Source organism: Lygodium microphyllum, chromosome 11, assembly GCF_053477565.2.
Source record: "Lygodium microphyllum isolate KBCC chromosome 11, Lygodium_microphyllum_v1.1.10, whole genome shotgun sequence".
In the NCBI taxonomy this organism is placed as follows: Eukaryota; Viridiplantae; Streptophyta; class Polypodiopsida; order Schizaeales; family Lygodiaceae; genus Lygodium; species Lygodium microphyllum.
In genome coordinates, this window is record NC_141145.1 from 22,175,801 (window position 1) to 22,199,847 (window position 24,047).

The 24,047-nt window shown below is 40.5% G+C and overlaps 1 pseudogene; it reads left to right on the forward strand.

Annotated features, from left to right (window-relative positions):
- Positions 1 to 11,858: 11,858 nt before the first annotated feature.
- LOC148028615 (3-oxoacyl-[acyl-carrier-protein] synthase, mitochondrial pseudogene) lies at positions 11,859 to 13,415 on the forward strand (annotated as a pseudogene).
- The last annotated feature ends 10,632 nt before the right edge of the window (positions 13,416 to 24,047 follow it).

A 24,047-nucleotide genomic window follows, 5' to 3' on the forward strand; every position in this document is an offset into this window, starting at 1 on the left:
CCTAGAATCGAGGTAGGTCCTAATAGAACCTTCCTTTCTGATAAGGGTTTTCCACATATGTAGATATCATCCAAATGCTTTATGAATCTGCAAAATTGCGCTTTGGAACCCAATTGCATCAGGCCCTAGCATCATCGAAGGTATTTCCTGCTCATAGGCATATATTACTTTGACTAATGGCATCACGGTCCTTTCCTTCAAAAACTTATTGCTTTTGAGGATCACAAATGACTGTGCCATCCTAACATCACTTTTACTCCCTAATCTTTCCTCTAACTCCCATGGACTATCTCTCATGATTACTCCATGGGTATTTCCCTATAGTGACCCAAACTCCAGCATGTGTAACTTTCAGGGAAAAGGGTAAAGTAATCGGCCACATTTCTAGCCAAAGATCCCACTAAACCATTTAGAATGGACAAGGTATCTTTAGGGTTACGGGGATTCCTTGGTTTCATCATCATGCTCATGGCTGAAACTTTAATCTGCCTATTTTAACATCCACTGCTTCAAGGCAGCTATCAACTATATAAAACAGATCCCTTATAAGACCAAGATTCGGAAACCACCACTTATAGGCAGCTCCCGACAGACGCACCACTCATGGGATCTAAAATGGGCAGGCGCTGGCTATGGCACTAGCTGGACCTCATGCATACGACAGACAACCCCACCACACGGCCTCGCGGGCCAGGAGCGTCTAAAACTCACTTTGCACTAAATGCTTATGATGATTTTGCATTTGTATCCAATATGTAGTCCAACGTTCATCTTCCCTTCTCCTTAGAGGGAGATCCCATAACATATAGGCATAATGCCTCGTAATACACACATAGGGAAGCACCTCCCGACTGATTGCCACGGCTCCAGTGTGACTCTCCTACACCTCGAGGATTAGCCCCAAGATATGTCGCTAACACATATAACATTCGCACAAACTCCACTCTTTCATAATTCAGCGTTCCACGAGATTTTGATTTGCCTCACAAAACTTTCCCCAACGGAAGCACCCGTCTAAACCTACAGCTTGGGTTTCTTGTCCTCTCAGCGTTGGTCAAAGTTTATCAATCAATTGCAATGCATTCCAGGAGATACCACGTGACATGCTTGATGCAAGGTGTATGACGATTGTGCACAACCATTTTATGATTAAAAAACTAGCCATGTGAGGTGTGGAAAATAGCCCTTTCATGAATTTTAACTAAGCGTTACGTGTTGCACAGCTTTAAGGACTAGCACCGGAACTTCCGTGCTACTAGTTGCCTATATTTAATTATGGAACGATCCCTAAATGCTATACACAAAGAGGAAAATCAAAATTTTTATCTTTTCAGCAATTAGATCGTCGCACATTAAACTTCCTCCCCCCCTCACCGTTTAGGTGTTGATGTTGTGCATAAGTGTAAATAGTTGTTTTGTGTCATTTTTGTATATAAAAGATCATAAACATATACTATAACACAAAAGACAAGGCCAAACTGAGGCTTGACCTCATGCTTTAACCTCGTCAAACATTCGCGCACATAAATCTTATTTTTCCATATTTTTTGAGCGCAAAAACCCCAATTTTCTCTATTTTTGCTATTTTTTCTATTTATTATTCATGGAAAATAGGTATTTTATGATTTATTTATATTGGCTTATTATTTTGACTGAAACTTAATATTTTCTCTGATCTTATCCCATTTCCACTCCCTTTTTCCAACTCAAAATTGAAAAACCCACTAATTTTCATTAAAAATGACATTTTGCGGATTTTAAAGAATTAATAACGGCTCTAAATCATTACGGGTTGTGCATTTCTATAGTTAGAGCCCTCAAAAATGATGCAAATAAGGTTCAAATAAAAATTCATTGTATATGAATAACATTTGGACCGTGAAACAACAAAAACAAGCAAATTTCTTCATAAAATTGGAGCATACCGCGCGTGTCTTGCGTGTTGCGGGTTTTTTAATAATTATTCTGGGCAACCCATAGACCGATCAGCAACCATTATTCAGTGTTGAACCTCTTTCCTCAGCCTCCTCTTCATCTTGAAGCAATCCGATCACTGCCGGAGACAAGCATTCTTCAGCCCCTCTTCTTCTTGATTTCTTGCACATTAATAGCCTCTATGTAGGAGAGAGAGGGAGGAGAGAGAAAGAATGGTTTTTGATCTCCACAACCAGAGAGCCAATTGAGGAGCAGAGACTGGTGATGGAGAGCGAAGATAGGAAGAAGAACATCCATGAGATCAGTTGGGGGGGTTGCTTGTAGGTGCCACAATCTCCCTTCTCATCAGTGGATATGGCGCTTTCATCCCTGTCACATGGCGAAAAAAACACACTCCCCCCCCCCCCCCCCCCCCAATACTCACGAAAATTTTGGGGGGATCCCTCAAGGGAGCCCCCAAAGGTCACAACCTTTGGCGTTTCTAAAGGCTATTCCCACTTGACTTTTTTGGCCTTGGCCTCCTAGGCACTTCCTTTTCCACGTCCGGTGTCCGATTCAGGATCCGAAAAATCCTGGGAGTCCATCATAAAGTCCTCCACTTTCGGACAGCTCCCAGGCTCTTGTCTCGCATGCGAAAAAATTGTGAAAAATCACCAACTATCGTTCAGTGGCTCTTTTAAGCATTTCTGGGCATTGCCGCTTAAAATCGTACTGATTGCCACTGCCGCCTTTGACGAAGTCTATTTTTCCCCTGAAATTCGTAATTTTTGGCTATTTTTAAGCACTTCTTGGCATCAAAAATCATCTGTCACATGTCTCAAGTGTCGGTCCCCAACAAACAAAAGAAAGTAACCCTTACATGCACGTATATCATTAATTGCTTAAGGGAAAAGACTCAAAAAGGGGACGAAACCACCTGGAATGGCCACAAGAAGCTCCTTCACAACAAAGTCTCCCTCCAGTGACTTCGTCAACCTGTATGATGCAATCACTACAACAAAAAACCATTAACTGTACCTGCACCAAACAGACATAGGGCCCTCTTGGCCTAAAGAAATGGCACATTTCACTGCAAACTAGCTGGCCCTCTTAGCCTAAAGAAATCAAACATGACATGACAAAACTAACTGGCCCTCTTAGCTTAAAGAAATCAAGCAAACTAGCTCCTATAGATCCCTCCTTGAAAGAAGGCAGATATACAAAATTACGCTCCATTCCAAGGGGAAAAATAGGGCTCTCAGCCCTAAACTAAATGGATTAAGTTGTGATCTATACCTCCTGCATATATAGCAAGAGGCGTATGCATAACATGTCATCTGATCAACCTATGGGTCCAGGATAATAGTGATAGATGGGTCACGGCCACTCTTCGCATTACCCATATCAACCATCATCTGCCATATAACGCATGGTCTGATAACATTCCCCACAAGCAACCAGGTCCCGTCTCGTTATCAAGAGTGACATTCGGACTAGGACCACAGTTGAAGAAAAGGTCCTCTTCATAAGCAAAATTAGCTAAGGAATCAATAAACTGATTCCAATAATGTGGAATGAGTTGAAGAGATATACTCTCAAATTCATTAAGTAGGGTTATAGCAGTTTGATGATACATATGAAGGATGGGATTCCAGACTATATATGTCCCATTAAGTTGATTTAAGATTAGCTAGGAATCCCCCTTTACCAACAACCATCGAATACCACCTTTCTTGGTCCCATAATCAAGACTTTATACTCTGTCACGTTGTTAGTGAATCCTACCCCAAGATAAATAGCTAATTTCATTGCAACCCTACGTCGGGGATCTCGAATAACTACTCCAACACTCCCTTTTTTATTAGGCCCCTGGGATGCTCCATCAAAGTATAACGTGTACGTCCATAATGGGTTTACACAGCCAGCCATCAAGAACTCCCCTATTCATAATTATGATACTCAAAATTCAACATATTGAGAGGATGAATTGACGGCTCCATCCCACCTTCTTCATTAAACTCAATAAGGATGCTTGTCAAAATTTGCAAATAGTGATGTCAGAAAACTTTGATCTCCCACACAAAGGTGCCGTCTTCTTGCTCAATCACTTTGTATCCCTTACTCCACCAGATAAGCTTCCCCTGATGATATCTTTGCTCGAGATATGGGTGCTCCAAATAAGGGATCAACCGCCCCATCAACTAATTTAAGCTCTCACTGTAGGTCTCAATCAACCCCAGCATAGACCTGTAATGCATTTAGCACATTAGCATATTTAAAAATAATAAAGTTTAATATTATTAAGATTAACCTTATTCTTGAATTCCACTCCCTCTAGATCAGCTAATAAAAGCATGGACGTATTTTTACCTAACCAAACTATCTTCTAAGGGCCATCCCATCTAGGTTCCAACTTTCCTGGAAATAGCTCCCTACACGCATCATAGTATAGAACTAATTGTCCTTTCTCACTACAAGATATAGGCCTTATACCGACGTTAAAAGCGATGAAAATGTAAATAACAAAATTTGTCCGAGTCGTCGCAAAAAGCATCGTTATTGGCAATGCCATAGAACAGTCGGTATCAATGTCATTATCAGCATTGGTATCAACATTGATATCGACGCAAATAACGACGTTGATAATGATGCTTTGTGATGCTAATAACGACGCCAATAACGACGCATGCAGGTAAATGTGCAACACTAATAGCGACGATAACAGGAAAAAAAAAATTTGATAGTTTCTGCACTATGTACAATGCTCGTATAAACAAAAACAAAGTGTACTTAAATCATAATACTGATACATGAAATAAATACATGATCGCATAATGAAAGTGACTAGTACAATCATGACAAGATATCATTAATACATAGAAAATGTCTACACAAATTAGGCGACCAAAAAAGAAGGGTGTGTGAGCTCCAAGGATCCAAGGACGAGCTATATATTCTCACATTCGAAAGCTCATCTCGCTATAAAGGAGCATCGAATGGACTCTGCAAAAAAAGAAACAACTACACATTAGTGCACCATACAATAATGCATTCTAATTAAACATGGTAACTACGGACAAGAAAGATGAGTGATTTATAGGGCCGCCGCGTCTATACAATCGGTCGATCAATGCATTGAGACCGTGCCTCTCTGCATATCGAGTCTCAAGGCCGGTCGGATCGTGATTTGTAATGGAGTGCTGCAAAGAAAAAAAATACTAACTGTTAGAAACATAATTGTCAGTACAAAGGATATTGCAAAAAATAAGCAAGCAAAACAAAAGAAAAACTTACAAAGTCCTCTAGATATGTCCTGTGGCCACCACTCCCAAGATGATGGACCACTTCGGCCTATCGTCGTGCCCTCGCTGCCTCGCGCTGCTAACTCCAATGTCCTGGAGAATCTGTAGCCTCTTCCCCCAGTCGGCACCTGCCGTCCGCATCTAGCCACTTGGGCTTTGCAGGCCCACTCTTGAGTGCCTTGCATGCGTCCCATCGTCTGTGTGACATATATGCATGCATGCAGTCCATCATCTAGCCAGTAGAAAATCTATCTGCTGTGGCTAGAACTAGAAACTCCTCATGCAAGGATGCTACTATGTAGTCCTTACTCCCCTCCGGTATGTTTTTTCAATGATCTAAGACATTGTGCTAAAAAACTTGTTGGCACAACTCTCTCATATGAGCCATCACCCTCCTCCCCTCATCATTCATGATGATGGCTCCTGACCTATCATCGACAAGATAGGCATATCTCTCTGGGGTATGCCTAAGATGGGTCCTCTCCCACCTGCGACCACACTCTTGGGCATATCCAAGAGACCCCTGTACATCTGGTGTACCGATTGGGGTAGTATCTATCGGTGTAGCACCCATAGGGATGCCACCTGTAGACGACTAAGAAAAAGCCGGGGTAACTGGAGTAGACGTCCCCACAAATGTGACAAATCCTGGAGGTGACATAACTCTAGTAGAACGACGAGACGGAGACACCGCGTCCGTGCCTCCACAGCAACCACCTGAGCTACGCTCCTTGGAACTGCCATGAGAGTGAGGAGTCGCACCTGTATCTCATGCCGACTGCGGGCTCATTGCTTTTGTATCTCTACAGCATCTCCCTAACCTTGAAGCACTCCCTCCCTCTGGCCCAAGACTGGAGCGTCGACCTCGTCTGCTCAAAGCTGAAGCATCTGATCGCGCCAAAGTAGATCTAATAGAGCGACCTGACGATATCTGAGACAGCTCCTGGTCTGCCATGTCTCTAAATCTCGCCATCTGATCTGGAGATATGCGTGGGAAGATATCCTACAACTCCTTATCGCTCATCCCTCAACTCTGAAAAGGTCACCTGCACACAGAAAAAAAATGATGTTAGCATAATCAATTTAAATCATACAAAGCACGATAATATAAATCCTAAAAAAATGATCTCACTTAAAATGCATATCTTATGTACCCTTATAAGTGATTAGTCAACGAATTGAGTAAATGGATGCTCCAAGTATGAAGTATCCTATGGTCCCATGTCAATCTCCTGACACAACTTCGCATACACTGGAAGGTCGATAGACATGTCACCACAAAAGGATGAGTCCACCTCGTTCTCAAAGAATTCTTGGACTCCTGTATTTCCATCATTATTAGCCGATGTTGGCTCCTCTACATGCTCTAAGCTTTCGATGGCCTCCACCCCTTGCAATATTGACCCCTCTATTTGCATATTGTCCTCATCTATGCTCGGAACATTGGTTTGATCATATACTCTCGCAGTTCGGGGAGCTGAAGGTATAACATACCACCATCGAGGTTGTCAAGGGTTTGGATAGAAGATTACATGTTCACAAACACGTACAAGAGAGATTAAACTATTGTGACATGTACCATGTCGTAATACAATTAACAAACAAATGAGTTCATGCACTTGTTCACAATGGGTCGGCAACACAAAGGTTGCGCAAATCCGTCCATTTTTTTTCAGAATCTATTTCTAGAAATCCAAATGGACCTTGTCAAACTATTGCTCCAGCTCCTTCAAGTACCACTTTTAACCACTGCACATCAAATAGTATCATGGAGAAGCTACGGTAATCCATCGTAACAATACTTTGCAAGTTTCCAAAATACTCCATCTCATCTATAACCATGATTAGATCCGTTGCTCGTCGTCGGCTCTCCTACGAACCTTGCCATGATACCACAGTCCATTGTGGAGCGCATTTTGTCAATATGCTCCATGCGAAAATGCCTTCCATGCGACCATGATGCACTATATATTTTGTACTGTACATTGAAATACTCAAATTAGTTGTCATATATAAAATATAGATACGACAAATCCTAAACACGTCATCACCTTTGGACTACATCCCCTCGAGAATTCCCACTCCTCAATTGAGACCTCTGCCCCTTTGCGAGATGCTGCGGTCAAAGCTCCATGCAAAGATCGCATTGACATGAACCGTGGCATCTCCTCCATGCCCTCGGGATATCAAATCGGTCGATGGCGTGTACTATGTCGAAATTCAGATCATGCTTCCTCTTGATCTTGCCTAGCGATCTGGTACTTGGCGAGCCACATCTCCATAGAGGCATGGTGCAACATACAAAAGAAATTCACCTTCTCCTCCATTGCAGCATCCATTCTTTTTTCTACCCCATTTCCAACCACCACATCTCCGGTCAGTCTATCATCATCCTTCAACGACCATAGCATTTTGTTGTTTGGATCCATCATTGGTAGCCATTGTGAAATATGCACTAGCGCCTCAGACACCAACCAATCTTCAGCCATGCTACCTTCTGGCCGAGCTCATTGTCGCACAAAGCCTTTCAAGGTTTTTATAAAGCGCTCCAAGAAGAACATCCATCGCGTATGGATAGGTCCAGCAATCTCCACTTCATCTACAAGATGCACAAGAAGGTGGATTTGTATCGTGAGCATGCTGGTAGGCAGGTATTTCTCAAAGAGACAGACCGTCTTCACTACTCCCCGCCTCACGGATTCAATAGAGGAAGTCTTAATCTCCTTCTGTGAGATCCATTGCACTAAAGTTGACAACTTGTAAATGGCCCCCCGTATTTCTAGAGTAAGGTATCCTGCGATGGCGATCAGTAGTACAAACTACCACAAATGAGAACGCATTATGAACAATGGCTACACTCCAAATAGCAAAATGTGCACGCCAATTACAATCCATTCGTAGTACAAACTTGACATATCTTATGCCAATCATGGGATTCTAGCCCTGATAATTGGTCGTCTTTAGAAAATGTAGACATCATACCCGTCGAAGTGCGGATAGACTTGACTACTTGCTTCACAATGCGCTCTTCTTTAGTGGACAAAACCCAAGGAGCATGAGGTAGCTGCACACGACCATCAGCACTCTCAATTGTGGCTAAAGTGCCTCTATCTTGCCTATCTCCTTCAAATCCATTCTTGCCCCTATAGTGTCTCTCTTTCCTGTGATGTGGTCCCATAGCAAGCTGCCCACATTCTTGAGAATATGCATGGGACTCAACAAGTGGTTGATCTATAAGTGCGTCCAATATGGCAACTCATAGAAAACTGAGAACCGTTGCATTTCGTTTGGATGTGACTCCGCGTGGACCATTTTCAGCTCGTACCAGCTTGCGGCATTCATACATGTTGGAGGTCATCCAAGAAAACCTTCCTTGAGTTCATGACCCTCTGGCAAGAAAGCGGCGTGTCCTTGATGTACCATCTTCTTCATGGTTCGTGACCTTCGAAAGTCTAACTGTGACCCGCACAATGGACATGCATGATAACCTAAGGTAACCAGACCTATTCCAACACCTCTGTCTAGTGAATAGAAACTTGAACGAGATAAAATATAGATATTACCAATGAGAATGGAAGCCTATTTACCTGAGCACTCTCCGAATCCTGAAAAGTCATGCATTGTCCACATGAGAATGGCTCGAATATTGGTGGACCTCGACCATCACGCTTGCTCATATCTTACACGGTGACCCCCTCCTCCCACAAAATCTTAAGCTCATCGACTAATGGACAAAGGTATACGTCCATATTTTTGACTTTGTAGTGGTCGGGGACGAGTAAGCTAAGGATGAGATGTCCTTTCTTCGTAGAAAGCCATGGAGGGATATTGTAGTTGACCAAGACTATAGGCCACACACTGTAAGAAGTTGAGCGCAGACCGAATGGGTTCATGCCATCCATTGCAAGACCGAGCTGAAGATTCCTTGGCTCTCGAGAAAAGCCTGGGAAGGTAGAGTCAATGTGGCTCCATGCGCATGAATCTGCTAATATTCATTGAAGTCTATTTGTGGACCTATTATGGGCATGCCACGTTGTCAAGCTCGCCATGCCAGACGTACTAAACATGTGGTTTATGCGGAGGATAAGCGGAAAATGTCTAATAACTTTTTGAGGGATGGTTTGCCCTTGCAAGTTCTGTCAATACCTATGAGCACCACACTTTGGACATGTCTCCATAGTCTTGTATTCTCCTCAAAACAGTATGAAATCGTTGATACATGCATGGATGCTATTGTAGTCCATGCCAAGCTTTCGTAGAACATGTTGTGCATCATCACGAGACTCGGGCATGGTATTTGCATGTGGTAATATATGATATTTCGGTAACCTGAAAAAAATCATAAAACACCTTGAAAAAGCACAAATTTTTTTAATGATAGTGCTGAAAAGAAATCAACGAAGTGTACGTACAAGGTACCTGAACAACTCGCTCAAACTCGCATCACTCCACCCATATTTTGCTTGCACACTTAGGAGTGGAAGTAGTATCTTCAGGCAAGATACTCGGCACCCATCATATAATGGTATAGATGCTTCCTCTCTAAGCGGATCAGAAGTCTCGACATCCATGGGAATCAATGCATTGATCATTGCCCCCATCTCAGGCTCCAAGATTGTAGGTAGGTCTGGAAGGCTGTATGTCTCCTCTGGTATTGATGGTATAGATTCATAGTGCCTTACAAGTGGTGGATTGGCTCATGCACTCCATCCATCGCACACATCTCTCCCAACTCTTTGACTTGGCACTCCACGTTTTCCCTCTCAAATATAGATAAGTGATAGGGAGGTTTGTTGATGGGCTTTGTATTGGGCAACAAGTCGATAGGATAGTCAATCTCTTATTTAGGAGGCAAGGATGATGGTGGCTAAAAAAAATCCTTATATTCCTCCAATAGCTCTTCTAATATTGGGTTCTTTTTCTTTGAAGAAAAAGATAATTGATTTGATGGTTAATCTTTATCTAATTTTGCAAGAAAAAAAGTGAAAATGCATAACTTGGCATTGATTTCCTTCTCTAATTTCTTCAAGGAGATGAGCTCTATGTGTTTGTGGCCAATGCCCTTCAATTCTATGTGCTACCCATGCCAATTAAATTCCATATACTTTTGTTCCAAATCCAAAGTAAAATTGCTAAGAGTTTTCAGCCAATAGCCCCATATCCAAAGCAATTGAATCCACTTTTATGGTGCAATTAGGAGACAATTCAATAGGAATACATGGACACACTTATTTACTAGACTTACAGATACCATTTGCAACTTGTATCCGCAATGATGATTCCATATCAATGAGTAGTAACTTCAGTCCCCCTCAAGGAGTTGGTATTGACAAAGTTATGAGTGCTACCTATATCCACAACAATATGTGGAATGTTACCATTAATGATACCTTTGATTATAAGTGTATTTTCTCCTTTTTAGCCCATCCATGCATCATGTGAAATCACACATAAGAAAGAATGAGAATCATTGGTGCCACCTAGATTGAATTGGAACCCATCCATAGGATCATAAAATTTCTCATTGGTGACATCATCTTATTCATGCATTTCTTCCACCATTGGAAAAGCATCAAATGAAATAAATTTTCCTCTTGTTCCTCTTCTTCTTCAACTTCCACATCTTGAGTAATAACCATGGTGATTTTGAAATTTTTGGCTTTGCACTTTAGCTTGTTAAACAACACAAATCTTGAGTATGGTCTAGCTATGGAGGATAGAATACATAGACATGAACCATGATGACATATACAAGAGACAATGACTATTACTCAAGTGAATTAGTTCCAAGATTAAGTGCTTGTACTCATAAACACAATCTTGAGTAGAATATGAAAATGATCAAAAGGATAGAGTACAATAACATTGCATTGAATTAAGAACCAAGTACATGCTTATGTAGCCTTTGGGTTGTTTCATTCTCCTCACTATGCTTATGGGACATGGAGCATCTCTTCCTAGAGCATACATCATTTGTCATATCTTTCAACACCCCTCCTATTGAGATATTTACAATCACACCCAGTGTAGCCTCTTTGTACGAGGCAGTTTAGGCTTAGGGCATGCAGGAAGAGTGAATCCCATATGACAGAGAGAGGGAAAACTCCTACTCATCCAACAACTATAAAGAATTGTACTTGACTACCATTTTTCATATGGAATGAATACAATGTCATGATTCTTTGTACTTTTAGTTAAGTATCTTGTCTTTGTCAGTCCTACACAAGATTGTGTTTATGAGTCCAAGCTACCATCTTGGAACCTAATTCACTTGTGTAACAATTTGTATCTACTTGTCTATGTCATCATGATTTTGGTCTTCATCTTCCATCTGCCATAGCATCTGCCATGCTCTAGATCCATGCCTTTTTACATGGTATCAGAGCCTAGTCAGCATTGCATGACTCCTTTCTTTGATCTCTCAGTCCCTCTTAACCTCAAGTTAGCTCAAAGAGATTATCTCTCAACTCATCTCCACCTTGGCAGCCATAGCCAGCAAAATGGTGAGGCTACAATGAGGGTTTAATTAGTGTACATATCTCGATCTTCGAGAAGAAGTGAACTGATCAGGAAACTACATGACGCCTTGTTTTCCACGATCAAGCGGTGTATCTATCTTGCAACCCCTACTACTAAAGAGACATGAGAGGTCGTCTATTGTCCCTCCACAGGCTATGCTTGGCTGTCAAGAAGCAATTTTCTCTGAGATGCACAGCCAGAATCTTCGGTGAACCTCCTTGCCTTCCCCACCATAGAGTCGTTGTGAGAGGAGTGTCGATTGGAGGTGGAATAGGTTGCATAAATGAAATAATGGAAGCTTATTTTGTAGTAGTGTATGAGACTTCTAAGCCCTTTTTTGTCCCTCACATGGCAGATGGATATGTGAGTATGAAGTATGGACTTGAGGGTTCAAATCATGTGGTAGTCACTACTTGTGCAACTAGTGCACATTCAATAGGGGATGCCTACCGAATGGTTAGTTTTGGTGATACAGATGTCATGGTTGCTAAGGGAACATAGTGCAGCATTGATACCCTTTTTAATTGCAAGATTTGCATGGGCTAAAGCATTAAGCATAAGATTTAACGATGATCCAGAACATGCTTCAAGAACATTTGACTCTCAGTGTGATGGATTTATCATAGGTAAGGGTGTTGGCATAATGGTTTTAGATATTTGAAACATGCGAAAAAACACGTGGCACAAAAGTGTTGTTGAAGTGAGAGGCTATGGCATGTTAGGTGATGCACATCATATTATCGAGCCTACTGAGGATGGTCAGGAAACCCTATTGGCTATTCAACGAGCTCTAAAACAGGTAGGGTTGAGGCCAGAACAAGTGGACTATGTCAATGCACATGCAACATCCACACTGTTGGGGGATGCTATGGAAGGTAGAGCAATAAAAGCATTATTTGTTGAGCACGCACTCTCTGGAAACATGCTTTTATCATTTATTTATAAGGGCACAACAGGTCATTTAGTGGGAGTAGTTGGAGCTATTGAAGCTAACTTTTCAGTGCCAATTGTTCATCATGGTGTTACTCCTGCAACTTTAAATGTGGAAATCCCTGATCCGGTCTTTGAAAGGGAGTTCACACCATTGACCAAAGCAACAAAAAGGTATGTACATGCAGCATTGATGAACTCATTTGGTTTTGGGGGGATGGATGGATTTCCTTGTTCTAAAGAGCTATCAATGAGTCTATTAGAAGATTTTGAAGTCATTTCTGCTGCCTCAAAGATGATACCTTTGCTTGAGGGGGTAATGGACATGAAGACTAATGCAACTAATGCAAGCAAAGTCAATAAAGAAGATGACCAGGAGAACCTAGAGGACCAAAAGATCAAAGCGATGGACATTGAAGCTGCAAGCAAAGTGAAGAACAAGTACAACATCAAAGAGAGCAAGCTGGACTACATCGACAAGAAGACCTACAATGAATTGAATATCTGTGTAAAAAGAAATGTTGAAAACTACAAGGACATGACAGTCCTTGACCCAATTTTTTACTAAGCAAAGTCAATAAAGAAGATGACCAGGAGAACCTAGAGGACCAAAAGATCAAAGCAGTGGACATTGAAGCTGCAAGCAAAGTGAAGAACAAGTACAACATCAAAGAGAGCAAGCTGGACTACATCGACAAGAAGACCTACAATGAATTGAATATCTGTGTAAAAAGAAATGTTGAAAAGTGAAAGGACATGACATGACAGTCCTTGACCCAATTTTTTACTAGACTTTTTATCCTTGTAATGCCTAGCCCTAATGCTTCTGACATAAGATTGTAAACTCCTCATGTAGCCCTTGTATTACAGCCTTTGTACACTTTGTGAGGCCCCTGTTACAATCTCTAGATGACCATCATGTTTGTGGTACCCACACTTAGCCTTTTCTGTGCAACAGCCTCTAGTGTTTTGCCATGTTTATGGTGTGCCCACACATTGCAGGTGTTACTTTCACTAAAGCCACTACATACTTTGTACTTTCTAGTTGTGATTGAGGAGGGGTGTTGAGATATTTACAATCACACCCACAGTGGCCTCTTTGTATGAGGCAGTTTAGGCTTAGGTCATGCAAGCAGACTAAATCCCATATGCATAGAGAGAGGGAAAACTACTACCCACCCAACAACTATAAAGCATTGTACTTGACTACCATTTTTCATATGGAATGAATACAATGTCATGATGTTTTGTACTTTTTGTTAAGTATCTTGTCTTTGCCATTCCTACACAAGATTGTGTTTATGAGTCCAGGCTACCATCTTGGAAACTAATTCACTTGTGTAGCAATTTGTATCTACTTGTTTATGTCATCATGAGTTTGGTCTTCATCTTCCATCTTCCATAGCATCTGCCATGCTTTAGATCCACGTCTTTTGACAACCTCAAATGATGAGTTTCTACAATTGCTACCTTTTTCCTTGCTACATGATGACATGGCTCGTTAGGCTAGCTCATTAGTAGCCTAGTCAAGTTAAAGCTTGAAACTATACATCTTTGGCAAGGGTTTTTACAAAACATCATCCACTAAAGGAAACAAAATCCACTATGAAAAACAAAAGATCCACTACGGGAAAGATACAATGAAAAATTCTTCAAAACAATCTATCAGAGTTGTTGATAATGGAAGCATATTCTTCATTCATGAATTGATTTTGATGGTTACTATTCTACACCTATTGTGCTCTTTTACTGTGGAAACATTCACTAGTCATGTGGCCACTCTTACCACAATAATGACATGTGACCCAGTCTTTTTTGTCGGAGTTAAATCCTTGGCCTCGGCCCTTTGCTCCATAATTTCCTTTGGTGTACAACAAACTATTTCTTTATGTTGAGACAAATCCCTTTGTATCTGTTTTTTAATGTTTAGTTTCTTAATTGAGTATAGAATGCTCAATGTCTTTAAGTGATAGTTTTGGAACATTACTGAAGGTAGATATAAGGTTCTCATAAGGCTCTTGGTTTACACTTGCTAGCAAAACTACTATGGTTTCATCTTCATCAATGTTATTCTTGAGAGTTGCAGGTTGAGTTTTTAGGCTCTTACTTATTAATGTGCATGGTCATAGAATAATTATCTTTTACATCCACCTTGTAGAATTGCATGAGTAATTTTACCTTGGAGTTTTTAGCTTGAATCCCAACAAATTTTCAAGTTCCTTCCAAGTTGTTTTAGCATCTCCGATGCCAAAGATATGCTGCAACACATCATAACTTAGTTCCCAGACAATGATGTCTAGAGCCATGTTATTCATCCTCTTCCATTCTTTGGTTTTTGGTGGAGCTACTACAAGGATCCCACTTTTTGAATCTTCTTTCCTACCATTTGTATCACCTGGATCATCTTCAAAGAGATCCTAGAGGTCTTTCCTCATGAGATGGTACATGGTCTTTTCCTTCTAGGCATGAAAGCCTTCACCATTAAATTTTGCTATTTGTTCAAGTTCAAACATTTTGCAAGAATGAGGTCTTACCATGATTTTACGAGATACTCAAGCAGTTTCTATCCATTTACAATGTCCAATAAGAGATTTGGAATTGATTGTGTAAAGGACACAAGAGCATTTGTGTCAATCAACACTATTTGAGTATCAAGAGATACTATGCATGAAGCTTGATGTTGATGTTGACTCTTCTTGTTGAGCTTGAACCTTCCCCTCCTTTCTAATTTGATGTGGCAATCCTCAATGGTACACTAGATGAGAGTGGTAGGGGTTTCAATGTACCAAGTAGATGAGAGAAATGAAGAGTTTTAGGAGCTTGAATGAAACTATTATGGCTTCCTACATTAGGCTTTTGTAGGTGACTAGTCTTTTCCTTACAACAATGTGTAGAAGTGATCATTCAAGGAAATATTTTATGGGGAGAGAGCTTGGATATGGAGCTTCAAAACTTATGACTGCATGACAAAAGGTGGCATGTATGCACATCGATGACTGTATGACCACAAACTAGCAGAATCTAATTAGCAACCACAAAATTCTTGCAATGCTAGGCAAGAGGGAGGCCAACGTTCCACTATGATGTAACAAGGAGAAGCTCCATGAGTAGAAAAGAAATATTTATAAGAAATATGAGTGAGATATACCCTAGTTTAAGAGATCCAACTCATGCAATGTAGGCAAGGTAGGTGCTCACTACGGTAGACAAGAGAGAGTGTGTAAAAATGAAGTAAGAATCATGTCATAAGCTAAAAATTTGAGTTGAGGAGAGTTGAAGCAACAGATAATTGAGCTAGAATCATGTTCACCATGGCTCTGATACCATGTTAAACAACACGGATCTTGAGCATGGTTTAGCTATGGAGGATAGAATACATAGACATGAACCATGATGGCATAGACAAAAGACATTAATTGTTACTCAAGTGAATTAGGTTCCAAGATTAAGTGCTTGGACTCATAAATACAATCTTGAGTAGAACATGACAATGATTGAAAGGACAAAGTACAATAGCATTGCATTGAAATGAGAACCAAGTATATGCTTATGTAGCCTTTGGGTTGTTCCACTCTCTTCACTGTGCTTATGGTGATACAGAGCATCTCTTCCTAGAGTGTACACCATTTGTCATATCTTTCAACACAACTTGTGATCTTGGAACCAATTCTCTCCACATTTAGAGAACAATCATTTGTCATGCATTTCCCTAAACTTGCCATGAGAGGGAGGAAGTTGCTGTTGGAACTATTTTGGGTCAATTTTGGAGCACTTTCAGCCCTTGAAAATTTTCCTTTTGCCCTCAGCCATATTTTTGAAATTTTGTCATTGTTTGGAGCATAATTTCCACCCTATTTAGAAGCATAAACAGTGGGAAAAGTTGGCACTTTACTGTAAACCCTTGTTTTCTCGCTTGAAATCCTCTCTCAGTTGGCTGAAAACTTCTCCACATCTTGTAGGTTAATTGGAGGAGTTACTCCCCTAACTTCTTTGTTGAAAATTCCTTGCATCTCTCTTTTATTTCTGAGAATATCTTTCAGCCAATTGAACTGCTTCATGTAAACTTTTGGGTCGTTGAGATCCCACTTTCGATGACAAGGTTGAGTCAATACCAACATACATTCAAGTTTCCAAGAGAGTGAAAATCCCTTCACAATATTGATGATATACCTCAATGTTGGCCAAACCTGTGGTGTGGCTTTACTCCCACCTTCCTTGAGTTGAATAAACCATAAACCCCATGTTGGAACCTCATTCAAGCAAAAATTTGAAGAAATTCTTGGTTGTCCTATTTTCCTCCAAATTGGAAGGAAGAAATTCCTTCAAATCTTGTCTAGAAGTTCCAATGTTAACTCAATGATGAATGTAGATGATTGTATTCAACTTCCTGAGGCACCAAGGAGTACAAAGCCCTTCTCAAATCTTCAAGAAATGATCAAAATATATTTGTTGTCCTAAATCTGCCATAGCTAGTGTTTTTATAAAGTTTCAAAGACTCAAGAGAAGAGAAGGAGCTTAATATAGCTATCAAGAGCTCTTTATTAGAGAATATAGAGCCTAACTATAGCTCAAATGAAGTTGCAGGTGACATGTCTTGCTAAAGATGAGGTATTTGTTGGCTGAAATTTAGTGCAAATTACACTGATCCATCCTAATATACATGTGATCTTATTTTCATCTTCCATAGCATGAATGGTGCTCAATGGGTAGGAGATAATGTCAAGAAGAAGCCTATCACATCTTTAAAGGATAGAAGGAAGAAGGAAGAAAGATTGAAGCAAGAATCTCCATGAAAGCTTGTGAGAAAACTTGAGAGAGAGAAAGGTAACTCTTGATTAGTGAAAAATAAACCTGTTTAATCATTTTCCTAATCTTCATTAACCCCAATTATACCAAGTACCTCCACCATAATGGGCCTCTTCTTGACCAAAAATGGTCAAAATTGTTGAGAGTGGAAAAATACTGAATGTTTGACTGATTTTTTGTTGTTTTTGAGGTCTGAATGGTTGATTTTGGATAGATTTAGAGTGATGTATGGTTGATAATGGAAGTGTTTGAGAGTGTTTTGGATGATATTTATTATGTTTTGGAAGTTCATGATGATTCTTAGTAGAAATATGAAGCTCTGTGATATTCTGATAGGTTTTGTTGAGGTTCTGCTTGGTTCTGATACCTTCTATATAGCTTCTGTTTTGTTCTAATTTTCTTCTCTATATGAAGTATGGATTGATGATTGATGAAGGTTGAAATCTTTTGAAAGCTTATTGAATAGTTTTTGATAGTTTGGAATGGTTTTAGCATGAGTTATGAGGATTTGATGTTCTCTGATGACCTTCTGTAACCCTTTGTAAACCTTCTGTAGAGCCTCTATCTCTATTCTGTATCTGTTCTATATCTACTCTGTTCTTGTTCTGTTCTATTCTGTAGATCTTCTATAAGTATTTTGTAGAATGTATGTGTGACTTTCGAAAAGTTTTCTAACTTTTGGAAATGATGAATCTAAGTTCAAAAGAGCTAAAACAAATGGAAGAAGCAACTGCTGAAGACTGGAGTGACAGTGATAGTAGTGAGCTATGAAGAGACACTGTAGTGGCTCTGGTGCCTCTTCACACTAGACATACCTCTTGGGAGTTGTATCCACGACCTAAGAAGGATTATTGAGAGTCATTATTAGAGTATTGTAGTGAGGAGATGATGTACTATTGAGAGAGAGAGAGAGAGAGAGAGAGCCAGAGATAGTCAATTTCTATCAAAATAATGTATCTGTATATGAGAGATTGAGAGAGAAAAATATGAAGACATTGAAGATGAATACTATGTGATTTATTTCCATTCAAAAATGGTGTATTCTTTTATGTTCCTTTTTCTATTGATGGATTCTATGAAGAAGTTGAAGATTATGATTGATTTTATAAAATCCGTGGGAGATATCTACTATGATGTTGCGTGAAGATTTGTTGTTTTCTTTGTTTTGGTCATCAAAAGAATGAAATAAGAGCTTGTTGATGTTACAAGATAGATTTTATTGTAGTAGAATCACCTTTTCCTTGGTGTTCCTCTTGGGGCTCCATGTTTTTGGTGCGCAGCCGGGGAAACTTGCCATCAACAAGCATCAGAAGAGGCTGAAAATGAAGGAAATGGCATTGCCAAGAATAGAAGAATTCAATGGATGTTTGCAAAGTTCCTTCTTCCATTGAAGAGTTGGAGATTCTTATTGCCAAAGCCTCTTTCCACAAAAAGTTCATCCCACAATGGCAGAAACATATTACCATCATCATGCATGTTCTATGCGGTGGACTGTTTCCTCCTCCTGTTGAAGCAGCAGAAACTTGCATCTTGGTGGCAAATTGTTTGGGAACAAACTGAAGAGCAGAAGCAGAAAGAATCATCAAGTGGGAGGTCATGAAGAAGCTTCAGGGGTCGTGGTCTATGGAGGTTCACAAAAACAAGGAAAAGAGTTGGAATTTGTTCATGGATGCTCAACAGCAAGATATGTGGGATGCTTGGTGCATTGACAATCTTCTATTTATCCAATTAGCAACCCACTGGAAGTTGGTAGATAGAGTGTTTTTCACAACAACCTTCCAACGAGTAATGATGGCTGCCTTCTACAATCATTTGCATGATTTCATTGAGGTGTATCTTGATGACTTTTGTGTCTATAGTTTGATTCGAGAGCACTGGGGACACCTAGAGCAATGTTTTGACAGATGCCGAGAGTATGGGATTTCTCTCAACCCCAACAAATGTGTCTTTGGTGTCTCATCAGGAGTTCTTTTGGGCCATATTGTCTCTGCACAAGGGATTGCAACCGACCTGGCGAAGATTGAGAAGAGTGCCGCCTTAACAACACCAACAAACCTCAAGTAGTTGAGAGGATTTCTTGGCCATGTGGGCTACTACCTCGGGGGGTTCACTATATATATATCCTCTACATAACATGTGTTCATGGCCTATTTATAAATATCCTAATCTATGAATTTTTCTTGAATAAAACACAACTCTTTTCTATTCAATCTATAAGTAACCCCTTTATATGACACCCTTCTGTATGTAAAAAATGTATAAAAATGGTGTTTTAAAAACCCTTTATTTTGAACTCATGTTATATATACATATATTTATGAGTGACCCCCCCGAGGCTACTACAGAAGATTTATTGCACATTTTGCAACCAAGGCAGCCCCTCTGCACAAGCTCCTAAGGAAAGATGCGGATTTCCTTTGGACTGATGACTGTGAGGAAGCCTTTAATACCCTAAAATAGTGCCTTATCAAAGTACCTATCTTACAGTCTCTTGACTAGAAGAAGGAGTTTCATGTGCACACAGATGCATCAGTTAAAGGGCTAGGTGATGTCCTATGTCAAAAGGGCCCCTCTAAATTAGATCAAGCAATATATTATGCAAGCCAAAAGGTCACTGATAGGGAACGAAACTATACAGTGATAGAGCTTGAGTGCTTGGCAATGGTGTTTGCATTAGAGAAGTTTAGATACTATCTATTGTCAATGCATTTCAAATTCTATGTGGATCATGAAGCCCTATCCTTCCTGATGAACAAAGCAGATGTTAAAGGACAACTGATGAGATGGTTGCTCCTACTATAGGAGTTTGATTTTGAAGTGGTCACTAAGCCTGGCCGTTCTGAGAGCGGAATTTTTGAGAGTGGAATTTTGAGCCCAGAATGTGCCTAAAATTTGCCAAAAAATCCAGAATTTAGGAAAAAAATATTCGACATCGAAGACGGCGGCTGCAGCTAGGACGATTTTAAGCACCAAGTGAAAGACGGCTTTTCAAAGGCGCCCGAGCGACACTTGTGGATTTTTGATAATTTTTCCGACTACCATGCAGGATGCCAGGAGCTATCAGTCAGTGCAGGATGCCAAGATGGACGTGCAGGATTTTTCAGAGGTCGAAACGAAGCCCAGACGTGGAAGAGGCCAAAAATTGGCCAAGAATGAAAAGGTGGACAAAACATAGGCCAAAGGGGGGGTGCCCTTTCGGACCTTAAACCCCCCCCCTCAATTTTTTTCACGTGGATATGGTGGCAGCATGTTGTGAGCAGAATGGCGCCGAAAATTTCGCTACCCCCCCCCCCCCCCCCCACAAATCGAATTTTGGGCTGTAAGCAACCCATGGATCAGACATTGGCCACCAACTTCTCCTTCTTTCCTGATCATATCGCCGATTTTCACATGAGATATGGCTGTTTGGATGAAGAGATCAGAATCTAGTATTTCTCTCTCCTCCCTCTCTCTCCTCTTTATGGGCTGTTCATGTGCACTATCTTGAAGGAGAAATCGGGAAGGAGATTGAAGCAAACAGTAATGGAGATTGATGGAGATGCTAAAGATTGATGTGCAGCATTGGATTGAGAGCAATGGAGGCTCCGTCCGCTGTTCATGTAGTCATTTAATGCGTCTCGGGTTTCGTAAAAACACGGTATGACCATTTTTATGAAGGAAAATGAAGTTTTTTTATAGTTTATGATGGTAATGATATTCTTATTGGATGAAAATTTGTTTGAGTGCTGGTTGCATAACTATGAATTGCTGTTTATCAAAAAAATTTAATTTTGCAATGATTTACACGCGCTATTTAATTCCCGTAAACTCGAAATGCGGTTTTTAAGCGGTAAAATGGTAGTTTTATCGTTTTGGGTGGGTGAAATGTATTCCTATAGGGGGGAAATGGAAAATAAATTGAATGTTAGCATGCTAAAGTGATTGGAACAAGAAAAATCAGAAAATATCATATTTTATTGTCAAATAAATCAAGAAAATAGGAAAAACAAGGGAAAAATAGAAATACGCTTCACAAAAATAAGAAAAAATATAATGATTGTTTGTGGATGTATGGTAGTGGAAAAGCATCAGGTTTAGCCCAGTTTGCCCTATATCCTTGTCAAAGTTTGTGATTTATTACTTTTCATACATCAAAACATGACAAAATGAGCCTCCACATCTATGCAACGAAAGCGATACCTAAACGTAGGGGGGTTGGGATGTTTGAATGGTGCGATTTGCACGTTGATTATTGCTGATTTGCTGATGCATATCATGACATAGAGATTGTGTATTTTAATTAAGAGGATAGTAGCACGAGTGTTGTCTCCGTGCTATCCTTATATCACCGTAACGAGTTACTGAATGAGCATTGGAAAGCATGGTTGTACACAACATGTTTCTGATTGAAAATTATGTTTGAGCACTTTAGGATCATCCACTTTTTCATGTGCATGTCAACCATGGTATCATAATACAAAGGACTGGATACATAGCACCTGTTTTCGATTATGATGACCCACACTTAAGTGTGGAAAGGCAACCTGAGCCGTAGGATAGACGTTCGTTTCTTGGGGAATTATTTGGTAAGGACACATTGTATCTCCTAGAATACTTTCAAAATGAAAGAGTGGAGTTTGTTGGTTTGTTCTATATGTTGAGCAGCGCATCAAGGGGCTAATCCCTACGATGTAGGAGAGCTGCAGTAAAGCCATGGTGATTCCACCAAGAGTTTGCCTCCCATGTATGTGATTATCATGGCATTTATTGCCAATGTGTATGGGTTCTCCCTCTGTGGAGTTTATAGAAAGGAAAATGTTGGACTACAAAACTATAAACGCATAGATTAGGCTTTAGGACAGTTCGTCTTTTAGCAGCAGATAGACGCTCCTGGCCCACGAGGCCGTGAGGGTGTATTTGTTTGTTATGAGCATGAGGTCCAACTAGTACCATAGCCAGTGCCTGATGCCAGGAGGCATATTCCACGGTGGATTCCGTGAGGTTTTACGGTGGATTTCGTAAACTTAGATGACCGGAGCTCATACACAAAGAGGATTCTTTGTGCGAGAAGTTGATGGGGACGCCTGTCCTTTTCGGGCGTTTCATTAATTTAGTGTGTACATGGGTGATTCCATAGCGGGTGATTCCGCAAAATGCATATTAAATTAATAAACGTTTATGAGTTTAGAGTGCGCACTCGTAATAAATTAGGGTTAGGATTTATTTCTAACCAGTTGATTTATTTATGTAGCTGAAGACTGCAGCTAGGTATTCACTTTTGTCGGTTTAATTGTGTTATTTTACTAACGATTGTGAATGCTTCAGTTGATGTGTAGAGATAGCAGTAGTGGCGGAGGAAAGCATTGGAGTCTAGCGAATGTTCGACTTTTGGACTAGATTTTGATAGGCGCCACGCCTATATTTTGTTATGTCTATTGAGACATCGATTATTTATTATTATTTTGTATGCGCTTATGCGCCTGGATATGTTATTTCTATTTGGACATTGAGATTGGGCGTGCCAGACTCTATGGGCACCGTCCATTAGCTTTAGTTTCCTATTTTTGGTAGAAAGCAAACTCAAAAGCTAAAAGCTTGTCATATTTTTGTAATTGGGCTATTATTGAGCATGAAGATTGGAAATATACATAAAATACATGCTTTGTGAAGCGCTCACACAAGGCATGGGGGAGATTGAACCCAATTTGTCTCTTGCCTCTTGTCGTGCTTGCTTTTACATGGGTTTTTGTGCTAAAAAGTAGAGTACTTTGTTCTTGGGGACCTTCCGGGATTCACCACGTGAGCTATCTGCGTCCGATCTGCGCACCAGTGATATCAGAGCGGAGCAGAGATCAAGAGCTTCCAATCGCTACCAATCTCGGGCGAAGGCGGAGCTCTAGGAACAAACGGCCTCTACAGTCAATCTCGTCGCGAACCGTCGATACAGGCAGACTTCTGGCGATCAAGAACCCCTGTTTCCACTGTCAGATCGCGAAGGACCAAGCTCTGCAGGCGGAGGACCACGCATCCATCTCCTTCATGAAGTCGTGGATATACAGTAAGAAGCTCATATCTTTTTCTTCCAAAAAGCTTAGTCTTCAAGCTTAAAGACTTAGGAATTGAAGAAGTCCCACAAAAATTCACAAGGAGGTATCTGAGGATGCCCGCAAATTTCGCGACGTCAGCAAACGTCTACCCACGTCCTCCACGAATTGCGCCGTTTTCAGTCGACTCTCCCTCCCTAATAAGCCTAAGCTACTAAGCTTATTAAGCTTAAGCTTAATTCATTAAGCTAAGTCATACAATCTTCTGTAAGTCACACTGGGCAGACAAGTTCAGTAACTCCGGGTCTCGCACTCTTGAAGTCAAGTTCCGTAAGTCGTAAGAAATCAAGTATTGCAAGTTCTGCAAGTCGGCCTAAGTCCAGCAAGTCAACAACTCTGCAAGTCTGTTAAGTCTGCAACTCTGCAAGTCAGACTAAATCATAACTGACTAGTGCTTAAAACTCATAGAAGACTTGTTCATATGCAAAAACTCTGAACTGGAAAGTTGTTCGCAGCAAGCTGTTCTACCTATCTACAAGTTCGTTGAAGTACT